Genomic DNA, 20,240 nt, shown 5'->3' with positions numbered 1-20,240 from the left:
CCATCTGTGCCTTCGGCCCTTTGTTGCCTTTGCTCCCAAACCAGGGCGAAGAGGCCCCGGAGGTGCCTTCACCTCCCACTTGGGCCCAGGAAGACCGGCAGGCCCGTCTTTGGCGCCCCGGCCAGCCGCAGGGCTGCGGCCCCAAACCTGGGAAGCGCCCCCAGCCTGCCAGGTCTGCGCCGGGGTCCTGAAAGCCCTTTTCCTCCCGTCAGTCCGACGCTGAGGAATGAAGTATCATAGGGCTTCATTTGACTTCCTCACCAAGACTATCCCTCCGGAGCTAGCCTTTCCTGATGTAAACTTCACATGGACCCCGGTAGATCGGGAGAAAAACGACTAACTCCCCATGCCCTTTGACAAATTTGCCTTTCCCAACCCTGACCTACCAGCGACTAGGCTTGTAGGAGAGCAAACACGATGATTCCTAAATGAATGAGCTTCATTCCCCTCCCAACAATTTAAATAGACTGAGCATCGTGGTCTCGGTTTGTTATTTGGAAATTTAAAAGTGTAAATGTACTTAACCCCAGTCTTTGACTTTAGAGGAAGAAGAATCAGGTCTGAATCAAATCTCTTAACAGGCCCTTTAGTTACTAAAGCCCCATAGGTAACTTTCTTGATCTGGTTGCCAGAAAGCTTGTCTTACGCCTACTTATAAGGAGCCATAGTCCTAAGATTGGGGCCTATTCAGGTTTGAGGGGTTATTTTTAAGGAGGATGCTAATTGTAGCAATGTTGCTGCCTTTTGGAATGGATGTGGTTAAGAGTACGCAGAAGTGACCATGCATCACCTTTCTATGTTAGCTTTAGAGGATCAAATGCCTTTTTTTAAGCAGCAGTACTCTTCAAATTACAACACATATGCATCAAACAAATGAAAAAAGCCAGAGTGAGTTAGATGAGGCCAGGAGGCAGCTCTGATCTCCCTGGTACTGGGTTGGTACTGGGAGCCGGTACTAGGATAGGTTAGCAGGTGCTTATGAAACACAGTGTTAAGCATGTCAGCTGAGGAATTTCTCTATAACTTCCTGGATTATTAACCTCAGGGGTATGCCTACCAGTTGAGGTAGATAACCATTCTTTCAGATTTTTAAAAGAGGCTAGTAAATGAGTAGGGCAAAATGAGAAATACATATTTACCAATTTTGGCTTTAATTTTTAATACCTACTTAATAAGTATATTTTCACAATTTGTATTGATACATGCGATAGATGCATGTCTTAACCTGTTCCCCACCTTACTTAGACCGATTATTATTTTGGTTTGCGTTAACTATTTAATTTAATTTAATTTTATTTTATTTTTAGAGAAAGAGAGAGAACATGACAACAGGGGAGAGGGGCAGATGGAGAGAGAGAGAGAGAGAGTAAATTAAGCAGGCTCCATGTTCAGTGCGGAGCCCAATGTGGGGCTCGATTCCATGACCCTGGGATCATGACCTGAGCCGAAATCAAGAGTTGGATGCTTAACTGACTGAGCCACCCAGGCCCCAACATTTTATTTTTAAACAACTATCTCTTCCTAAAAAAAACAACAAAACAAAATAAAACAAAACACTGGGGGATGGCTATGGAGTAGTTATAAAACTGGTGATGATAAGCACTCTTCCTCTAAGGTCTTAGGTAAAACCTATTAAGTCAGATTTTTGAGACTTTTGTTAAGTCTATATTTCATAAAAGTAAAGTATTTCAGGTATGCCTGAAATATCAGCATTGGTGGGTATTGATGAGGGATCACCATAGAAATCATGGAAAATTGGCAGGCTCTTCTGGATGATATGCATGTTTCTATCGCTAGTAACTAGAGGTCTGATCCATTAGAGGACTGATCTTGGAAAATTGAATTGGGCCTAGACCTAATGCCTATGAAGATTAATGGGTAAATTTCTGCCTATGTGTAGCCTCAGGACTGAAAATGTGGGTGTGACCTAGAATTTTGATCTAGTTAGATCTCTGATAGCAATCTTCACTTACTCATGTGAGGAAGCTTCATACGTGTTGACGAAGACTCAGACCGGTGCAGCTGGTGGTGGTAGAGGATAGTGGTGACGATAGTGCCTCAGAGAAGGTTCTGCTCTAAATATGTGGTATAGCCACCTGCTATACCTCATTGCTTGAATTCCTCATTGCTAAGGTAGCTATGCGACTGAGAAGGACTTAGAGGTCATGTCAGCTTGGACCGCTTCTGTAGGAGATGAGAATCACTTCTTGGTTTCCTTTTCTCTGTGTGAAGGACCTTTACTGTGGGCAGATCTCCCTTCTGTTACAGAAATTTCAACGGTTAGGTTGTGATTTATTAGTGGGTAATGACTCAGTTTAGTGGGTTGTAACCAGCATAAAGAAAAAAATTTAAAAATAAAATACATTAGGGGTACCCGGCTGGCTTAGTCAGTAGAGCATGTGACTCTTGATCTCAGGATTGTGAGTTCAAGCCCCATGTTGGGTGTCGAGATTATAAATACATAAACTTAAAAAAAAATTAAAAAAAATTTTTTTTTTTCAACGTTTATTTATTTTTGGGACAGAGAGAGACAGAGCATGAACGGGGGAGGGGCAGAGAGAGAGAGGGAGACACAGAATCGGAAACAGGCTCCAGGCTCTGAGCCATCAGCCCAGAGCCCAACGCGGGGCTCGAACTCACGGACCGCGAGATCATGACCTGAGCTGAAGTCGGACGCTTAACCGACTGCGCCACCCAGGCGCCCCATATTTTTTTTAATGAAACACAATAGAAACAGTCAATGCAGACCACTTGTGAGAGCAAGTTTTGTTTCATGAAACTTCAGTTTTAGTTTTATTTATGTCTGTATGTTTATATTGGGCCATGGTATAAAATGTATTTCTTATTGTGTGTTTTAATCTAAAACATTTGAAAACCATTGTTGTAGGCCTTACACTTGTCTTACCTTCTGTGAGAACTCTTTCTAGGTTATATCATTCCTTAACAGTGTATAGTTCTTTTTCCCATTACCATTTATTTGTGCCACTTATTTGATGCTTCTCTGATGCTTTTTTGTGTCATAAATTTCACGTGTACACGTCTTTTCTACCTAATTGAATTGAAACTTCTTCAAAGATGTATATGTTAGGCTTCTCTGTATACTTCATGGCTTCTAATGTGGTGCTGAACACATGATACCCCGTTGACACATGTAGATGGCTGATTATGTGCTTAACACAAGTAAGCCAGATCTCAGCTCACACGCCACTTTTTCAGGGATTCAGTTTTTTTTGTTTTTTTTTGTTTTTTTTTTTTTAAATAAGAAGTTTACTTAAACAACAAGATGCTTGACCTGAAGGGAAAACTATCTAGGACTCATTTCCTTTAGAGTAATTTAAGGGATGCCTATCTTAACTTGTTCACTGCCTCCACTCCAGGCTAGATCATATCTCCCTGTTATTGGCTCTCATAGCACTATGCAATGCCTTCTTTAAAAAAATTTTTTTTAAACGTTTATTTATTATGGAAAGACAGAGAGAGTCAGAGTGTGAGCAGGGGAGGGGCAAGAGGGAGAGGGAGACACAGAATCTGAAGCAGGCTCCAGGCTCTGAGCTGTCAGCACAGAGCCCGACGCGGGGCTCGAACTCACACACTGTGAGATCATGACCTCAGCAGAAGTCGGACGCTTAGACTGAGCCACCCAGGCGCCCCTGTAATGCCTTCTTAACACTTACTGGGGTTTGAATATAAATATTTGTGTGGCTAGGTGACTTGTATTTTCCACTAGGGTGTAAATGTCATTGAAATCGGCCAGATCTGTTGATCTCACATGTACCTAGCACAGTATCTGGCACATGGTAGACACTTAATCAATATTTGTGGACTGACTGACCAACAGACTAAATGACTTAAAGAATGACCAGCAGTTCTGGCAGAGGCAGCAGGCCCTTTCGTGTTATCAGAAAGACATTTTGCTAATGAATATGAAATGAGAAGGGAAGAGTCAGATCTGATGATTTGAGGAAGATAAACTTTCGCATGGTGACATCTCGTTTTTTCCCCAATTATGCTAGCAGCACGCTATTTTGGTTACTTGTACTTTGCTATAGAAATGGGTTCATGTAAGAAACGGCTATGTGAATGACATCTCTGCCATCTTTGAATAACTGATATGGAGAAAATGGATTCTATTGTGTGAGGCTCAGTTTGTGACCTACATAAGAAACCTCTCAGAACTTGTAAGCTGTTTCTCCTTCTTGACACGTGAGAGCTCTACCTCTGTGATTTCCCTCTTTGCCCTGGCTAATAGTGCAGATCTAAGATTCGGGTTAAAATACCATAGGATTTCACTCATATGTGGAATTTAAGAAACAAAACAAACGATCACAAGAAAAAAAGAGATAGGCAAACCAAGAAACAGACTCAGCTATAGAGAACAAACTGATGGTTACCAGAGGGGAGGTGAGTGGGGGATGGGGATTAAGGAGTGCACTTGCTGTGATGAGCACCGGGTGATATATGGAAGTGTTGAATCACTATATTGTACACCTGAAACTAATATTGCTCTGTATGTTAGCTAACAGGAATTTAAATAAAAACTAAAAAAATACAATGATTATTTTTTTCTATGTATAGAATATTTATCTTTTTGTTTTCTCGGCCTTTATAACTTACGTTTTTGTTGTCATAATTAATTAATTAATTAATTAATTAGATTATGTGCTTTCTGGCTTTATTACACCTATGTCAGCATACTGTAGAAAAAGTGGCGTGCATTGTTTTTGGTCTGGGTGCAAATTCTAAACAAATGTAGATTGTAATTTTTCCTAGCTATGTGATGTTAGAACAGTAACTTAACTGTGCCTTACTATTCTCTTCTATAAAATGAGATCAATACTACTTTCGTTATTGTTTTAATTATTATCTGACTTACAAGTGCAGTGTTTAGCACATTTTAGGTACTCAGAAAATATTCTTTCTCTTTCTTTCCTTCTGTGGTGTGTAACTTCAAGTCCATTTTGGAAGGAGGTAAGTAGGATCCATGAGAACAAAAGGGTTTGATGTGTTAAGTTACATTTTCTGTTTTTTTTGAGAACTTAGGAAAATAATAATGTTTCTCTCAATTATTTCATCTATAAAATTCAGAAAATTATAATTATAAATCACATCAGGGAATTATTTTTTTAATATTATTGATGTATAAATTATTTGAGGATGACCATGTATAGTCTCAAGGATAATCCTGAAAAGACTAGAAAGAGATAACCTGATGTGCTGAAAATGTCATTTCTAGTTTAAGTTATCAGGATTTTGTATTAATTACATGTAGAATTGGTGTGTTTTTTTTTTTTTACTAGTGTTTTAAGTACAAGTTTATCTTGTATTTCTTAAGGAAATTGAAGGTATGGTAATTCACATTCTCTTCTATCCTGAGTGGTTACAGTTTACTTAGGAAAGTGAGAAATAGATACTGCTTCAGCTCTAGGGGCACAGCGCTAAGGTATTAGTAGTGGCTGCAGTCGTATAAGCTCAGATTTAAACAGCAGCCACATAGAACTGATTAGGTAGGCACACGGGCTTCTAGCAGAAAGGGAGAAGCAAGGTATCAGAAGCAAGCTGAATACAGAGGATCTAGGAGGTCGATCACCTGGGAATGAGAAACCAGTTTCTGATGTTCCAGGTAGGCTGGAATTCAGCATATAGAAAATGAAGGGAGTTCAAAATATGATACCATCACAGAAATGAAATGAACAAAGAGTACTTTTTCTCTAATTTCATTTATACTTTTTCAGCTTTATATAGGAATCTCAGGCTGAGGTGTATTCCGGAAGTAAGTGCAGTTTAGGGAATTCTGCTGTATTCATGGTGTGAATGAGATTTGAGACCTTGTTTTCCCCATTATATGATCCTTTTTTTATACCAAGAATTCTGGAATTGTTATATTAATTTGTAAATTGAACATTTCAGTCATTTAACAAACTTTTACCAAGTTTCAGGTATTTTGAAAGATGCTGGGAATAAAAGACATGGTTTACCCTTGAAAAATGTACACATTTGGGGGGAGAAAGACACCTGAAGACAATGATGAGTAAATGATAAGAGCTGGGACAGAGACTTAAGGACAGAGGACTAGGCAGTAGAGAAACTGGAGCGACAATTTATATTTCATGAGTCAAAGGTTTATACCAACCCACTCTCCCCTTCCCCCTGTAACACACACCTTGAATTGACACAGCAGAAGGAAGAATTTTTCTTTGAAGTCTTTTTGGCTTATGTAAAACTATAATTATTTGGGTTTTTTTAATGCTTTTATTTAGTTTTGGGAGAGAGACAGAGACAAAGTGTGAGTGGGGGAGGGGCAGATAGAGAGAGGGAAACGCAGATCTAAAGCAGGCTCCAGGCTCCAAGCTGCCAGCACAGAGCCCAATGAGGCACTTGAACCCACAAACTGGGAGATTATGACCTGAGCCGAAGTCGGACACTTAACCGACTGAGCCACCTGGGCGCTCCAAACTATAATTATTTGTTAAAATCAAGTGGAGAAATGAGATAACTGTAGTGGAAGTTCAAGGAAAGATTCTATTTTGCTATTGAACTTTATGTGCATTTGAATTTCAGTCAGCGAACTTTTGATGCACTTTTAGGTTTACAAATGTTTGTTGTAAACATTGCTGAGCTCAATGAAAACAGAACGCAATCCATTACCCCTTATTGAGAATAGATAATCTTTTGGTTTCTAGAAAACAGGACATTAGAACTAGAAGAAGAAAATTTTTCCTTTCCTTATTTTACAAGGATGGTGTGGTTTTATTTTTAGAATCAACAGATTTTTGAGAAATTTAATTGGTTGCAAACTGAGCAAAATTGCCCTTTTACCCTTTTTGTGGAATTATATGATTGTATTTTCTGTACTACTGTTTCAAAGATGTTTCACATTTATTATTTGCAAAATGCATCAGTTTAATATTTTGAGAAAATGTATTTGGAAGTGAAACAGCCACTCCCTGCTTTAATGACTGTGGATGTGAACAATGATCATTTTGCAAGATGAGAAACTCACAGTGGTAATAAAGCTAAGAAAATGATAGCATGTTAATAAGCCTCAGTTATCTGTTTAAAAGTCTATTTTTTTTTTTTACTTTTTAAAAAGATTTAAATTCTACTTAGTTAACATACAGTGCAATATTAGTTTCAGGAGTAGGATTCAGTGATTCGTCAGTTACATACAATACTCATGCTTATCACAAGTGCCCTCCTTATTATGTATCACCCATCTAGCCCATCTCCTATCCACCTCCTTCTGTCAACCCAGTTTGTTCTCTATAGTTAAGAGTCTCTTGCAGTTTGTTTCTCTCGCTTCTTCCCCACCCCCACATCTGTTTTGTTTCTAAAATTCCACATATGAGTGAAATCATACGGTATTTGTCTTTCTCTGATTGACTTAGTTCACTTAGCATAATACATTCTAGCTCCATCCACATCTTTGCAAATGGCAAGATTTGATTCTTTTTGATGACTGAGTAATATTCCATTGTATATATATATATATATATATATATATATATATATAAACCAAATCTTCTTTATCCATTCATCAGTTGATGGACATTTGGACTCACTCCATAGTTTGGCTATAGCTGATAATACTGCTATAAACATTGGGGGTGCATGTACCCCTTTAGATCTGTAGTTTTGTATCCTTTGTATCCTAATAGTGCAATTGCTGGATTGTAGGGTAATTCTATTTTTAGTTTCTTGAGGAATCCCCATACTGTTCTCCGGAGTGACTGTACCAATTTGCATTCCCACCAATAGTACAACAGGGTTCCACTTTTTCTGCATCCCCACCAACATCTGTTTTTTTCTTGTGCTGTTAATTTTAGCCATTCTGACAGGTATGAGGTGGTATCTTATAGTGGTTTTGATTTGTATTTCCCTAATGATGAGTGATGTTGAGCATCTTTTCATGTGTCTATTAGCCATCTGGATGTCCTCTTCAGAAAAGTGTCTATTCATGTTTTCTGCCCATTTCTTAACTGGGTTATTTGTTTTTTGGGTGTTGAATTTGATAAGTTCTTTATAGATTTTGGATACTAACCCTTTATTAGATACATCATTTGCAAATATCTTCTCCCATTCCATAGGCTGCCTTTTAGTTTTATTATTTCCTTCACTGTGGAGAGAGTTCCAAACACTTCATTTTTGGTTTTGTTTCCCTTGCTTTCAGTGATGTGTCTAGTAAGAATTTGCTCTGGCCAAGGTCAAAGAAGTTTCTGCTTCTGCTCTTCTCTGGGATTTTGATGGTTTCCTGCCTCACATTTAGGTCTTTCATCCATTTTGAGTTTATTTTTGTATATGGTGTAAGAAAGTGGCCCAGTTTCATTCTTCTGCATGTCGCTGTCCAGTTTTCCCAACACTATTTGTTGAAGAGACTGTCTTTTTTCCATGGAATATTCCTTCCTGCTTTGTTGCAGATGAGTTGACCGTATAGTTGTGGGTCCTTTTCTGGGTTTTCTATTCTTTTCCATTGATCTGTTTTTGTGCCAGTACCATACTATCTTGATGACTATAGCTTTTGTAATACAGCTTGAAGTCTGTCAGGAATGGTAATGCCTCCAGTTTTGTTTTTCTTTTTCAGCATTGGCTTAGATGTTCAGGGTCTTTTGTGGTTCCATACAAATCTTAGGACTGTTTGTTCTAGCTCTGCGAAAAATGCTGGTGGTATTTTTATAGGGATTACATTAAATGTGTAGATTGCTTTGGGTAGTATAAACATTTTAACAATGTTTGTTCTTCTAATCCATGAACATGGAATGTTTTTCCATTTCTTTATGTCCTCCTTAATTTCTTTCATAACTGTTCTATAGTTTTCAGAGTATAGCTCTTTTACCTCTTTAGTTAGGTTTATTCCCAGGTATCTTATTGTTTTTGGTGCAGTTGCATATGGGATCAATTCCTTGATTTCTTTTTCTGCTGCTTCATTATTGGTGTATAGAAATGCAACAAATTCGTGCACATTGATTTTATGCTCTGTGACTTTGCCGAATCCGTGTATTAGTTCTAGCAATCTTTTGGTGGAGTCTTTTGGGTTTTCTACATAGAGTATCATGTTGTCTGCATACAAAAAGTCTATTTCTTATTTGCTTTGAATATATAATAGTCTGGCCACTGTATAATAATCCAGTCCCCACATTTCCCAGCAGCTGGGGAGCTGGCCTTGACTGTCCATTGCCCTGCAGGGCTTGGCCATGAGCCAGGCCACAAGAAAAGGCAGTGTGGAAGTCAGGTGAGGAGAATTAGTTAAGCTTTTAATTAACTCACCCTTTCCTATTGTGTGGATAAGTGTGGAGACTCAAACCTTCCATTATACCTCAAATGCTCAAACTAAGCCACATATTGACACAAGCAATAAAACAGTTCACTAAGCTTTAAGAAGGAGAGTAAAGAGGTGTAGCAAGGCTTTAAAGAGCAACTCAGCAAGAATTTGTATGGATATGCAGATGTGGGGCATCAAAGGGCTGGGAGTTCGTCTCTAGTCAGTGCTGCCACTCTTCTCAGTGTGGAAGGCATCGTGTTGTTCATGAAAGTAATAGGACATTTGAAAACATCCAACTTATACATCTGTATGTAGCTAACCTGGATACCACTGGACATATTTAATTTATTTATACCTATGGATTATTGTCCTGGAGGATGGTTCTTAGTCTGGGCATGTTCTAAACCTCCTTTTAAGTCCCCTAATTCTTATAGATCATCGTTTTGTATCATCATACACTTATGTGGCCCCTGTCTCTAAGGTCACCTTCTGAATTTTTAATGGTGGGTATGTTTATTGTTATCACATAATAAGAAGTCCTGAGAGACAACACTCTAAAGCTGGTTAATCTAATGTGAAATCAAAAGGTTATCCACTGAAGGAGAGGGACGAAGTAACCTGTTGCCTAGTGTAATACCAAGCCCCAGCTACACAGCAGAATTGGTCATTTGAGTCTCAGACTCTTCAATAAATGCAGACCAGCCAGGTGTGCAGGTAGGCAAAGTGGGGAGTCCAGGACATGATTGGCAGTTAAGTCAACTGCTTGGGGCTTCTGCTGGGAGTTTGGGGACAGAAGTGAGGAGCACAAGTGTGTGTACTAAAGAGAATCTGATCTTCACTTACTGTCTGGGGGATTTAGTAGACATATGATATAAAAATGGCAAAAGGTAGGGGCAACTGGGTGGCTCAGTCCGTTGAGTGTCTGACTCCAGCTCAGGTCATGATCTCACAGCTCGTGAGTTCAAGCCCTGCGTCGGGCTCTGTGCTGACAGCTTGGAGCCTGGAGCCTCCTTCCGATTCTGTCTCCCTCTCTCTCTGCCCCTAACCAACTTGCATTCTGTCTCTGTCTCAAAAATAAACATTTAAAAAAATTAAAAAATAAAAGATTTAAAAAATGTCAAAATGTGACTTACCTTGTGTTATTTTTCAAATATAAATGATAGACTTTAAACTGAATGAGATGATGACCATGTAAGAAATCAGGATAACATAAAAGCAAATAACTTATTACAAATATTAGTCACTATATTTGTACCTCTGTCAGACTTAGTTTCAAAGCAGTTTTTTGTGTTGCTGACTCTGAGGCTGAGCTCTGAGAGACCATGGCAAGGAAGTAGTCTGTTCCCTTTCAGCATAACTAGGATGGGTCAGCTGTTGCCTGTGCCTATTTCTGAAGCTGTCACTTCCCTGTTGCCCTGTCTTGCCCTATTGACCTTTTGACTAGAAGAGAATTCTTTTTTTTTTTAATTTACCATTTTAACCAGTTTTTTTAATGCTTATTTATTTTTGAAGGAAAGAGAAAGACAGAGAGACAGAGCATGAGCAGGGGGAGGGGCAGACAGAGAGAGGGAGACCAGAATCTGAAGCAGGCTGTCAGCACAGAGCCCGACATGGGGCTTGAATTCACGAATGGTGAGATCATGACCTGAGCCAAACGTCAAAGTCAGAGAGAGAGGAAGACAGGATCTGCAGTGGGCTCTGTGCTGACAGCAGGGAGCCCCATGTGGGGCTCTAATTCACAAACGGTGGGATCATGACCTGAGCTGAAGTTGGATACTTACTTGACTGAGCCACCCAGGCACCCTGAAGATAATTCTTAATGACCTTGCTCATCCTCCTGAGTAGAAATTTGAAGCATGATGTGACTCACAGTGCAAATGGGTTATGTAGAGGTTGGACAAGAAGGGGGATACGTGTGGATTGAGAATGGGGTAGGTGAGGTCAGTGTACATGGCCCAGGGTCAAGGGATAGGAAGGTCTGAACTATGGGGTAGGCTTGTGGAGTCAACTGCCAGACTTTGCCTTAATCTTAGAAAGAGTTGTTTCTGTTTCATTCTATGAAATTTAGATTCATCCTTAAAGAAACAGCTGACCTGCTGTGTAATGATGTTTGGTCTCTGAATGTTATAGATTTTAGGAAATTAGGGAAGCAAATATTCCTTCCTGTTATAATTGACCAGCTTGTACCTCATTTTGTATGTTCCTTTTCAGTTTGTTCACTTACCCGGAATAGGTCAAGGACATTGGATCTATATGGTATGCAGTAATATTTTGAAATAAATGACTGTTTTTGAGAAACATTTTATAAGTTTGGGAAGATCAGACGTTCAAAGAATCAAAGAACACCCATCTTACATTTAAATGCTTAAGTTTTATCATTTATTAAACCTCGAAGTTAATAGTTTTCATCATTAAAATTATAAATGTTTGTTATAAGAAATATGGTAATAATGAAATATTTAAACTATGACATAATTATATAAAGGATAAAAGATTACTCAGGCCTCACTAATCAAAGTCTATTAACATTTTGGAGTTTTTTGTTTGTTTCTTCTTCTATCTTTTCTATCTACTTATTTTTACAGGATTGTATATATAGATTTGTATTTTGCTTTTTCACTTAGGACAAGAATCCTGGAAGTAGACAGGCTCCAGGCAACAGGCAGTCTTCTTTATTAAGGCAACATTATGCTCTGTTGTGAAGTTATAATTTACCTATTTGTTTTCCTTTTTATTGGGTCATTGAAGACTGAGTATGATGTTTGGTATATAAATACTGTTATAGTATACTTCTTGATACATATGACCTCTGGGGTTAGATTCTGTTCTTAGAATGGATAGCAGTCATGAATTTACAGAGTCCTGATATATGTTGTCAAATTACTTTCCAAAAATCTAACAGTTCACACTTGGGACATCTGGACTTCTGTATGTCAAGTATCCCTTTGCTCCTCTTACAGTGGGAGTACTTGCCTTGTTTTGATCTACCTCACCAGATGATGTGACTGTGGGAACAAGGAGTGCTACCAAGCAGCAGCATATATTCCCAGCTCTTAAGAGTTGATCTCGGGGCGCCTGGGTGGCGTAGTCGGTTAAGCGTCCGACTTCAGCCAGGTCATGATCTCGCGGTCCGTGAATTCGAGCCCCGCGTCAGGCTCTGGGCTGATGGCTCAGAGCCTGGAGCCTGCTTCCGATTCTGTGTCTCCCTCTCTCTCTCTGCCCCTCCCCCGTTCATGCTCTGTCTCTCTCTGTCCCAAAAATAAATAAACGTTGAAAAAAAAAATTAAAAAAAAAAAAAGAGTTGATCTCATTGGGACATGTGACCCAACTTTGGCCAATCTGACTTCTTTCATTGAGTTTTTATATACTAATCATTGAAGTATTTTGTCTTCTGGGATTTCTAAACTGTGTGGATATAACTTGGAGCTACCTGCTGCAAAGATTCCTGACTTAGACTAGGAATCTCTCTGTGATTGGAGAGAAGAAGAGCAATACAAAGGGAAATTGAGAAAAGACACTGTGGGCTGGGGGAGGGTGGTTATGATGGGACAAGAAAGGAGGGTGGGAGGAAGAGGAGTGAGGAGAGTGGAGAAGGGAATGGGGAAAGAAGTAGAAGAACAGAGGAGAGAGGAGACAGTTGAGTTCTTCAATTCCTTTATTCCTGGCATTAATGGCATCCATGTCCTTTCCAGTTGCATGAGCCAATAAATTCTTTTATGTGGTTAAGTTAGTTTGAATAGAATTTCTGTAGCTTGTTTCTGAAAGAGTCCTAATATACATTCTCACTTTTTCTATAGTTTCAGTTTGTTTGTTTGTTTGTCTATTTAAAATAATTTTTTATTTAAAATTAAAAAAATGGTTTTTTTAAGTTTATTTATTTATTTTGAGAGAGACAGAGACAGTACAAGTCGGGGTGGGGCAAGGGAGAGAGAGAGCACGAGAGAGAATCCCAAGCAGGCTCCGTGCTGTCATGGCAGAGCCCAATGTGGGGCTCAAACCCACAAAGCCACAAGATTATGACCTGAGCAAAAACCAAGTCTGATGCTCAACTAACTGAGCCACCCAAGTGCCCTAAAGATTTTTTATTTTTAAGTAATTTCTACATCCAACACGGGGCTTGAACTCACAACCCTGAGATCAAGAGTTGCACATCTACCCATAGCGCCAGCCAGGCACCCCTCTATAGTTTCAGTTTAAATTAAAAATCTATGGTATAAATGTCCTATTCTACCATGCACTGATACCAAGTATTAATCATAATTAGCATCAGTATTAATTACAATGCATATTCATGCTTAAACTAAAAGTCCTAAGTTGGCTAGCATTTGTATCAAGATTAGTGACAACAGAAATAAATACATTTTAAATTGATAAATGAGGTGTTGAATGAGTATTAAAAGTTTAGGGGACATTTACTCTTTACCTTAAATTTAATTTGATAGGTTTATAACTTTTTTTTCCCTCCAACCCTCTTTAAACTGTTAATTCTTAGGTAGAAAAATTCCAAGAAAAGATTGTTTTGCTATTATTGAACACTTGATTTGTTCATGAAAAAGAAAATCATATATTTATTTCCTTCAAGAGCATCCAATATGTTTCTTAGTTTTTTCTAATGTTTGGGTTGTATCTAGGACCATATTTGAGAGTACATTATATCCATTCCAACATGTCCTGAGATGCTCCCAAAGTGGGATGATTGATAGGTGTCATTGACTTGAGCAATTCCTAAAAGTTTTCCATCATAAAGTAGATATGAAAAGGTCTCTAGGGTAAAAGGGAAGGAGGGACTTGGTTAAACTAGTTGGATTCTCAAAGCCTCTAAAGTGCTAATTTGCTAACACTCCAAAGGGAACTGCAAAAGGCCGAACATTTTTAAACCACGAGGAACCTTTTTCATTTAACATTTTATTGGCTACATGTTTGGTTTTGGAAATATAGTAGTAAACAGGGTAAGAAGCTGCTTTTCACAGAATTTTTATTACTTACAAGTCATTTGCTCTGCTGGAACATGACAAGTGAACACCCATATATCATATGCCCGCATATTTGAAAGCTATACATTAAGCCAACAAATTGGTCAAATGTGTCCCATGCTCTTGCCTTGACTGATACATCTGCAAAATGAAAGCAGACCAAGCTTTCATTTAGAGTTTTTGGATTCCTTGGTGTGTTGTGATGGTGAAGGTAGAGAATGCCCCTGGCTCCCTGCTTCTGGGCCTCTTTCCCACTTCTCTTCCCCACCCAGAAGTGTTGCTTTGCTTGCCTGTTTGTGAACACCACAGGACCTTCAGCCAAAGTCTACCCCCTGCCCCCAGTGGGGAAAGCCACAGAACTGAGGGTGGTGGACAGCAGGTAGGGTAGAGGTCCCCATATCTGGTTTGGAGGGTGGTACTGCTTACTACATTACCTTGCATATCCTTGTCCTGAGGGATGCGCTTTGGGAAACTGATTAAGTTCACCATTTTGAAAACAGTGACAACCTTGAGAAGATGGTACCATAGAGTTTTGGTTTAAATATAGCTCGTGTTGTCTTCATGACAGAGGTGGATTAGAAGTTGAAACAGTTACCGTAAACGATTGGAATTATATTAAATGAATTTACCTCTCTTCCCGAAGCCATGTTTCAACTATAACATATTTGTTTTACATCTGGCAGTAATTGATAAAGACTTTTTTTTTTAACATTTATTTATTTTTGAGAGGGAGAGAGAGAGCCAGCACCGGTGGGGGAGGGGCATAGAGAGGGAGACAGAGGATCTGAAGCAGGCTCAGTACTGTCAGCACAGAGCCCCATGTGGGGCTCAAACCCATGAACTGTGAGATCATGACTTGAGCTGAAATCAAGAGTCAGCCACTCAACTGACTGAGCTACCCAGGTGCCCCTTCTGCTAATAAAGACTTCTGAACTCCAAGTTCTGCCCAGAACATAAGCATTTGGTTCTGTAAGAAGTTGAGAGCTACCATTTAGTTCTTACTCAGTGTTTCAAAATAAGCAGCATATATTGTTAGTAACCTGAAATAATAGCAAATAATAGCAGGGAAAAGAGAAAATGCAGAAAGTTGACAGAAAAACTACAAAAGCACAGCCATCAGTGGCCATGTAGTATATAGGAACAGTTTTACACCCCTCAATCCTTGCTCCATAGGACTTTGTGATAGCTTTATGGTTTCCATAGATTTAGAGTGAAATTATTTTTGTATTACTCTTTATTAAAAAAAAGATAATATGGCACAACAGATTTTTTATGTGTTAAATTCAAAAAATGTTTTGAGATAATGGCTCTTGTTGTTAGTAATATTCACTTATGTGGCACCTAATAAGGAAATTAATATTTATAGTTGCTGAAAACTTCCAGATAAATGGCATTTAGTAGCATGAAAATTACCATTCTTACACTTAAAATCCTGCATAACATGACCTATTTTTCTTTTGAAGGATGCTGTCCTGGGGCACCTGGGTGGCTCAGTCTATTAAGCATCTGACTTTGGTTTCAGCTCAGGACATGATTTCATAGTTGGTGAGTTCGAGCCCCAAACTGGGCTCTGGGCTGACAGTGCAGAGCCTGCTTGGGATACTCTCTCTCTCTCTTTCTGCCTCTCCCCTGTTTATGTTCTCTCTCTCAAAATAAATAAACTTAAAAATTTTTTTAAAGGAGGCTGTCCTTCTTCAGCACTCTCCTACCCATGCTGCATGGAGTCCTAGGAAGCCTTTTGGAGAAAGGGTATGCTAGGGTTATGCTGGGGTGTACTGAAGGGTATACTAGGGTATACTGAAGGGTATGCTTGGAAGAACTCATATCATCCTCTGATAAGGATTCTTTTGAATATTGGATGGGAGAATCATTCCTGCCCACCGATTGACCCTTTTTGGGGGGCTAGAACAGTTTTTGCTAAACAATGTTGACAGGCTGGATCATTGCTGATTGCATCTGACTAAAAGTTCCCTTCATTTTGTTTAGAATATGTGGCAGACATTTTCTGGAAGCATTTTGTGATCTTACTCGGGCAAAATGTTTACTTGCCAGTAGATTTAGTGAATGAAAGGGAAGAACAATGAACGTGCAGGCATTATGTATGTGCCCTGAATTTAAGTTGTTGACAGACATCAACTATGACAACACTATGCTACAGATTTCTTTATTTTCTGCAGTTGAGGTTCAGAGACATGAATTATACTTGATTGCACAATATCTCTTCACAGAAATTGTAAGGAGAATGGCATGCCCTAACAGTGCTTCTTTACACAGAACACCCTAGTTCACTGTTTCCCCTCTGGCTCTTCTTAAACAAGCAATTTATTCTCAACAGTTTTAAATTTAAAATCAATATTTCTAATACAATAGTTTTACACTTTTCATCTTTATGTATGGACATGTATTGGAAGAGAATCCAAATGAGTTTAAGCAGTAAAGACGAGGCTATCGATAAAAACATTCTAGGGAAGTCTATGAAAATGAAGTATTTCTGTTTATCTTTCAGCAACAAAAATATATGTGGAAGGGCACATCATGTAACTTTTATTCATTAATTAGATGTTAAGCAGTAGAATTGGTTTCGGGAAAAGCAAGTGCATTAAATTTTGTGGTACAAATTTTTAAAAATCTATGAGAGTATACATTTTGATGTCTAGCTTTCACTCATATCTTTATTTTCCCTATTACCCCAACCCACTTTTATTAGACTTTTGTATATCCTACCACTGTTTTGTTTTTTAATTAAATTAAATTTAAAAATTTTAAACTTTTTTTTAAACAGTTTTAGGTTTACGACGAAATTGAGAGAAAAGTACAGAGATTTCCTATGTATCCCTGGCCGCCACACAGGTGTAGCCTCCTCCATTATCAACATCCTTCACAAGAGTGGGACATTTGTTACAAGTGATGAACCTCCATTGACACATCACGATCATCCAAATTCAATAGTTTACATTTGGATTCACTCTTGGCATTGTACCTTCTATGAGTTTGGACCAATGTATAATGACACACATCCACATTATAGTATCATCTAAAGTATTTTCATTGCCCTAAAAATCCTCTGTGCTCTGCCTATTCATCCTTCTCACTACCCCCAAGCCCTGGTCTCTTTATTGTCTCCATAGTTTCGCTTTTTCCAGAATGTCACGTAGTTAGAATCATATAGTATATAGCCTTTTCAGATTGGCTTCCTTCAGTTAGTAATATGCATCAAGGTTCCTCCATGTCTTTTCATGGCTTGATAATTCATTTCTTTTTTTATTGGTGAATAACATTCCATTGTCTGGATGTACCAAATTAATGGAGAAAAATTTAAGTAGTACCTCAATGTAAGCACTTTGAGCAACTTCTGGAATCCCCAAATAAATTTTCTCTGCTGTTCTACTGAAGCATGCCATCAATCAAGAGTGTTCAGTACTTACTTCATTTATTTTTAAAGTGTTTATTTATTTTTAAGAGAGAGAGAGCGTGTGCATGTGGGAGGGGCACAGAGAGAGAGAAGCAGAGGATCTGAAGTGGCCTCTGTGCTGACAGCAGAAAGCCCTACACAGCTCTTGAGCTCACAAACCACAAGATCGTGATCTAAGCTGAAGTCTGATGCTTAACCGACTGAGCCACCCGGCGTCCCAGTATTTACTTTAAAAGAGCAATACACTTAAATTATTTTCAAACTACCGAGTGAATTTTTTAATTTGACATCCTACTTGTTTTCAAGTTTTGCCAATTATAAATAAAGCTGCTGTAAACATCCATGCACAGATTTTTGTATGGACATAAGTTTAACTCCTTTTGGTAAATACCAAGGGTTGTGACTGTTAGATTGTATGGTAAGAGGATATTTAGTTTTTTAAGAAATTGCCAAACCGCCCCCCAAAACAGCTGGCTGTCCATTGCCACCAACAATGTGTGAGACTTCCTGTAGCTCCACATACTTGTCACCTTTTGCTAGTGTCAGTGTTTTGGATTTTGGCCATTCTAACAGGTGCGTAGTAAAGCATCTTTTCATGTGCTTATTTGCCATCTGTATATCTTTTTTGGTGAGGTGTCTGTTCAGGTCTTTGGCCCATTTTTTAATTGAGTTGTTTGTTTTCTTATTGAGTTTTAAGAATTCTTTGCATAGGGGTGCCTACAAAACCTGAGACCATGACCTGAGCCAAAATCAAGAGTGAGACGGTAAAATCCACTGAGCCTAGATTAATTTTTTTTTCATGTGGATTTTTAGTCATTCTAGTACCATTTGTTGAAAGGACTATTTTTTCTCCATTAAAAAATTTTTTTTAGTGTTTATTTATTTTTGAGAGAGACAGAGACAAAATGTGAGTGGGTTAAGGGCAGAGGGAGAGGGAGACACAGAATCTGAAGCAGGTGCTAGGCTCTGAGCTGTCAGCACAGAGCCCAACGCAGGGCTCGAACTCACCAGTTGTGGGATTATGATCTGAGCCGAAGTCAGTCGCTCAACCAACTGAGCCACTCAGGTGCCCCTATTTTTTTTGCCATTGTATTGTCTTTGCTCTGTCAGAGATAATTTGACTATGTTATATGAGTGCATTTCTGGGCTCTCTATTCCATTCTTTTTCTTTTTTCTTTTCTTTCCTTTTTTTTTCTTTTTGCCAATATCATACTGTCTTGATTACTGTAGCTTTAGAGTAACTATTAATGTCATGTAGTGTCAGTCTACCAACTTAAAAAAATTATCATTTGTCAAATTTTGGTATATTATCAAAGGAGAATACCCATAGTTATCTGAAAAAACTGTTAAATACTTCATCCTTTTCCAAGTGAATATCTGTGTGGGGTTGGATTTTCTTCATATACTCCAAATAATATATTGCTAACAGATTTTTTTAATATGAAATTTATTGTCAAATTTGTTTCATACAACACCCAGTGCTCATCCCAACAGGTGCCCTCCTCAATCCCCATCACCCACCCTCCCCTCCCTCCCACCCCCCCATCAACCCTCAGTTTGTTCTCAGTTTTTAAGGGTCTCTTATGTTTTGGCTCCTTCCCTCTCTAGCCTTTTTTTTTTTCCTTCCCCTCCCTCATGGTCTTCTGTTAAGTTTCTCAGGATCCACATAAGAGTGAAAACATATGGTATCTGTCTTTCTCTGTATGACTTATTTCACTTAGCAGAACACTCTCCAGTTCCATCCACATTGCTACAAAGGGCCATATGTCATTCTTTCTCATTGCCACGTAGTATTCCATTGTGTATATAAACCACAATTTCTTTATCCATTCATCAGTTGATGGACATTTAGGCTCTTTCCATAATTTGGCTATTTGCAAACAGATTAAATTCAGAAGCAGTTATGAGAATCTAGCTGTGTTCTATTAAGCCTAATATTAAGTTCTATTAAAAATATTTGCAAAGTATAAAGCACTTCTCATTAAATTTTTTATTTTGGAGAACAGTTATTTTCATAAAAACGTGCCATTTGTATTAACATGTAATAGGTTTATCATGTAACTTTAAAATAAATACACATTTAAATTTTTTTGCTTCAATTTTTAATATGGTAAATATCGGTAAGTATCAATATATATAACCCACATAAACCAAAACTTTTGAGGTCATCAATAATTTTTCAGAGTCTGAAATCCCCTGAAACCAAAATGTTTGAGAAACATACTCTTAATACTCTGTTAGTATTGGGCAACTTGAAAGAGTGAGGTCTGAAAATCAAGGCCAATTATTCATGAGGTTTATTTTTGTTATTTGCATGTTCTGTTCTGAGTCAATCATGTTTCCATTGCCACAAGTGGAATTTGTTTGCTTTAGAATAGTGCATCAACTGAGCTAAACTACTGTGAACTGGTCCTTCTCTCCTATTTTTACCATTTTGATTCCAGCTAGATGATTCCTGTTTATCTCAGTTCCTCTTAGGCCTTAAATAACCTTTAAGGTTATTATTCTTTATGGTTTTTATTCTTGTATTCTTAATTCACAATGAATTATGGGGCTTCAACCCACAACCCAGAGATCAAGAGTCACATGCTCTATTTAC

The 20,240-nt window shown here is 38.4% G+C and overlaps 1 pseudogene; it reads left to right on the top strand.

Moving 5' to 3' along the window:
* The first annotated feature begins 226 nt into the window (after nt 1–226).
* Nucleotides 227–20,240, top strand: part of LOC115512993 — a 30,850-nt pseudogene continuing 10,836 nt past the window's right edge.

This window comes from Lynx canadensis, chromosome B1, assembly GCF_007474595.2.
Source record: "Lynx canadensis isolate LIC74 chromosome B1, mLynCan4.pri.v2, whole genome shotgun sequence".
Taxonomy (NCBI): domain Eukaryota; kingdom Metazoa; phylum Chordata; class Mammalia; order Carnivora; family Felidae; genus Lynx; species Lynx canadensis.
Note: the sequence above shows the minus strand (reverse complement) of the source record. Positions and strands in the feature narration are given on the sequence as shown.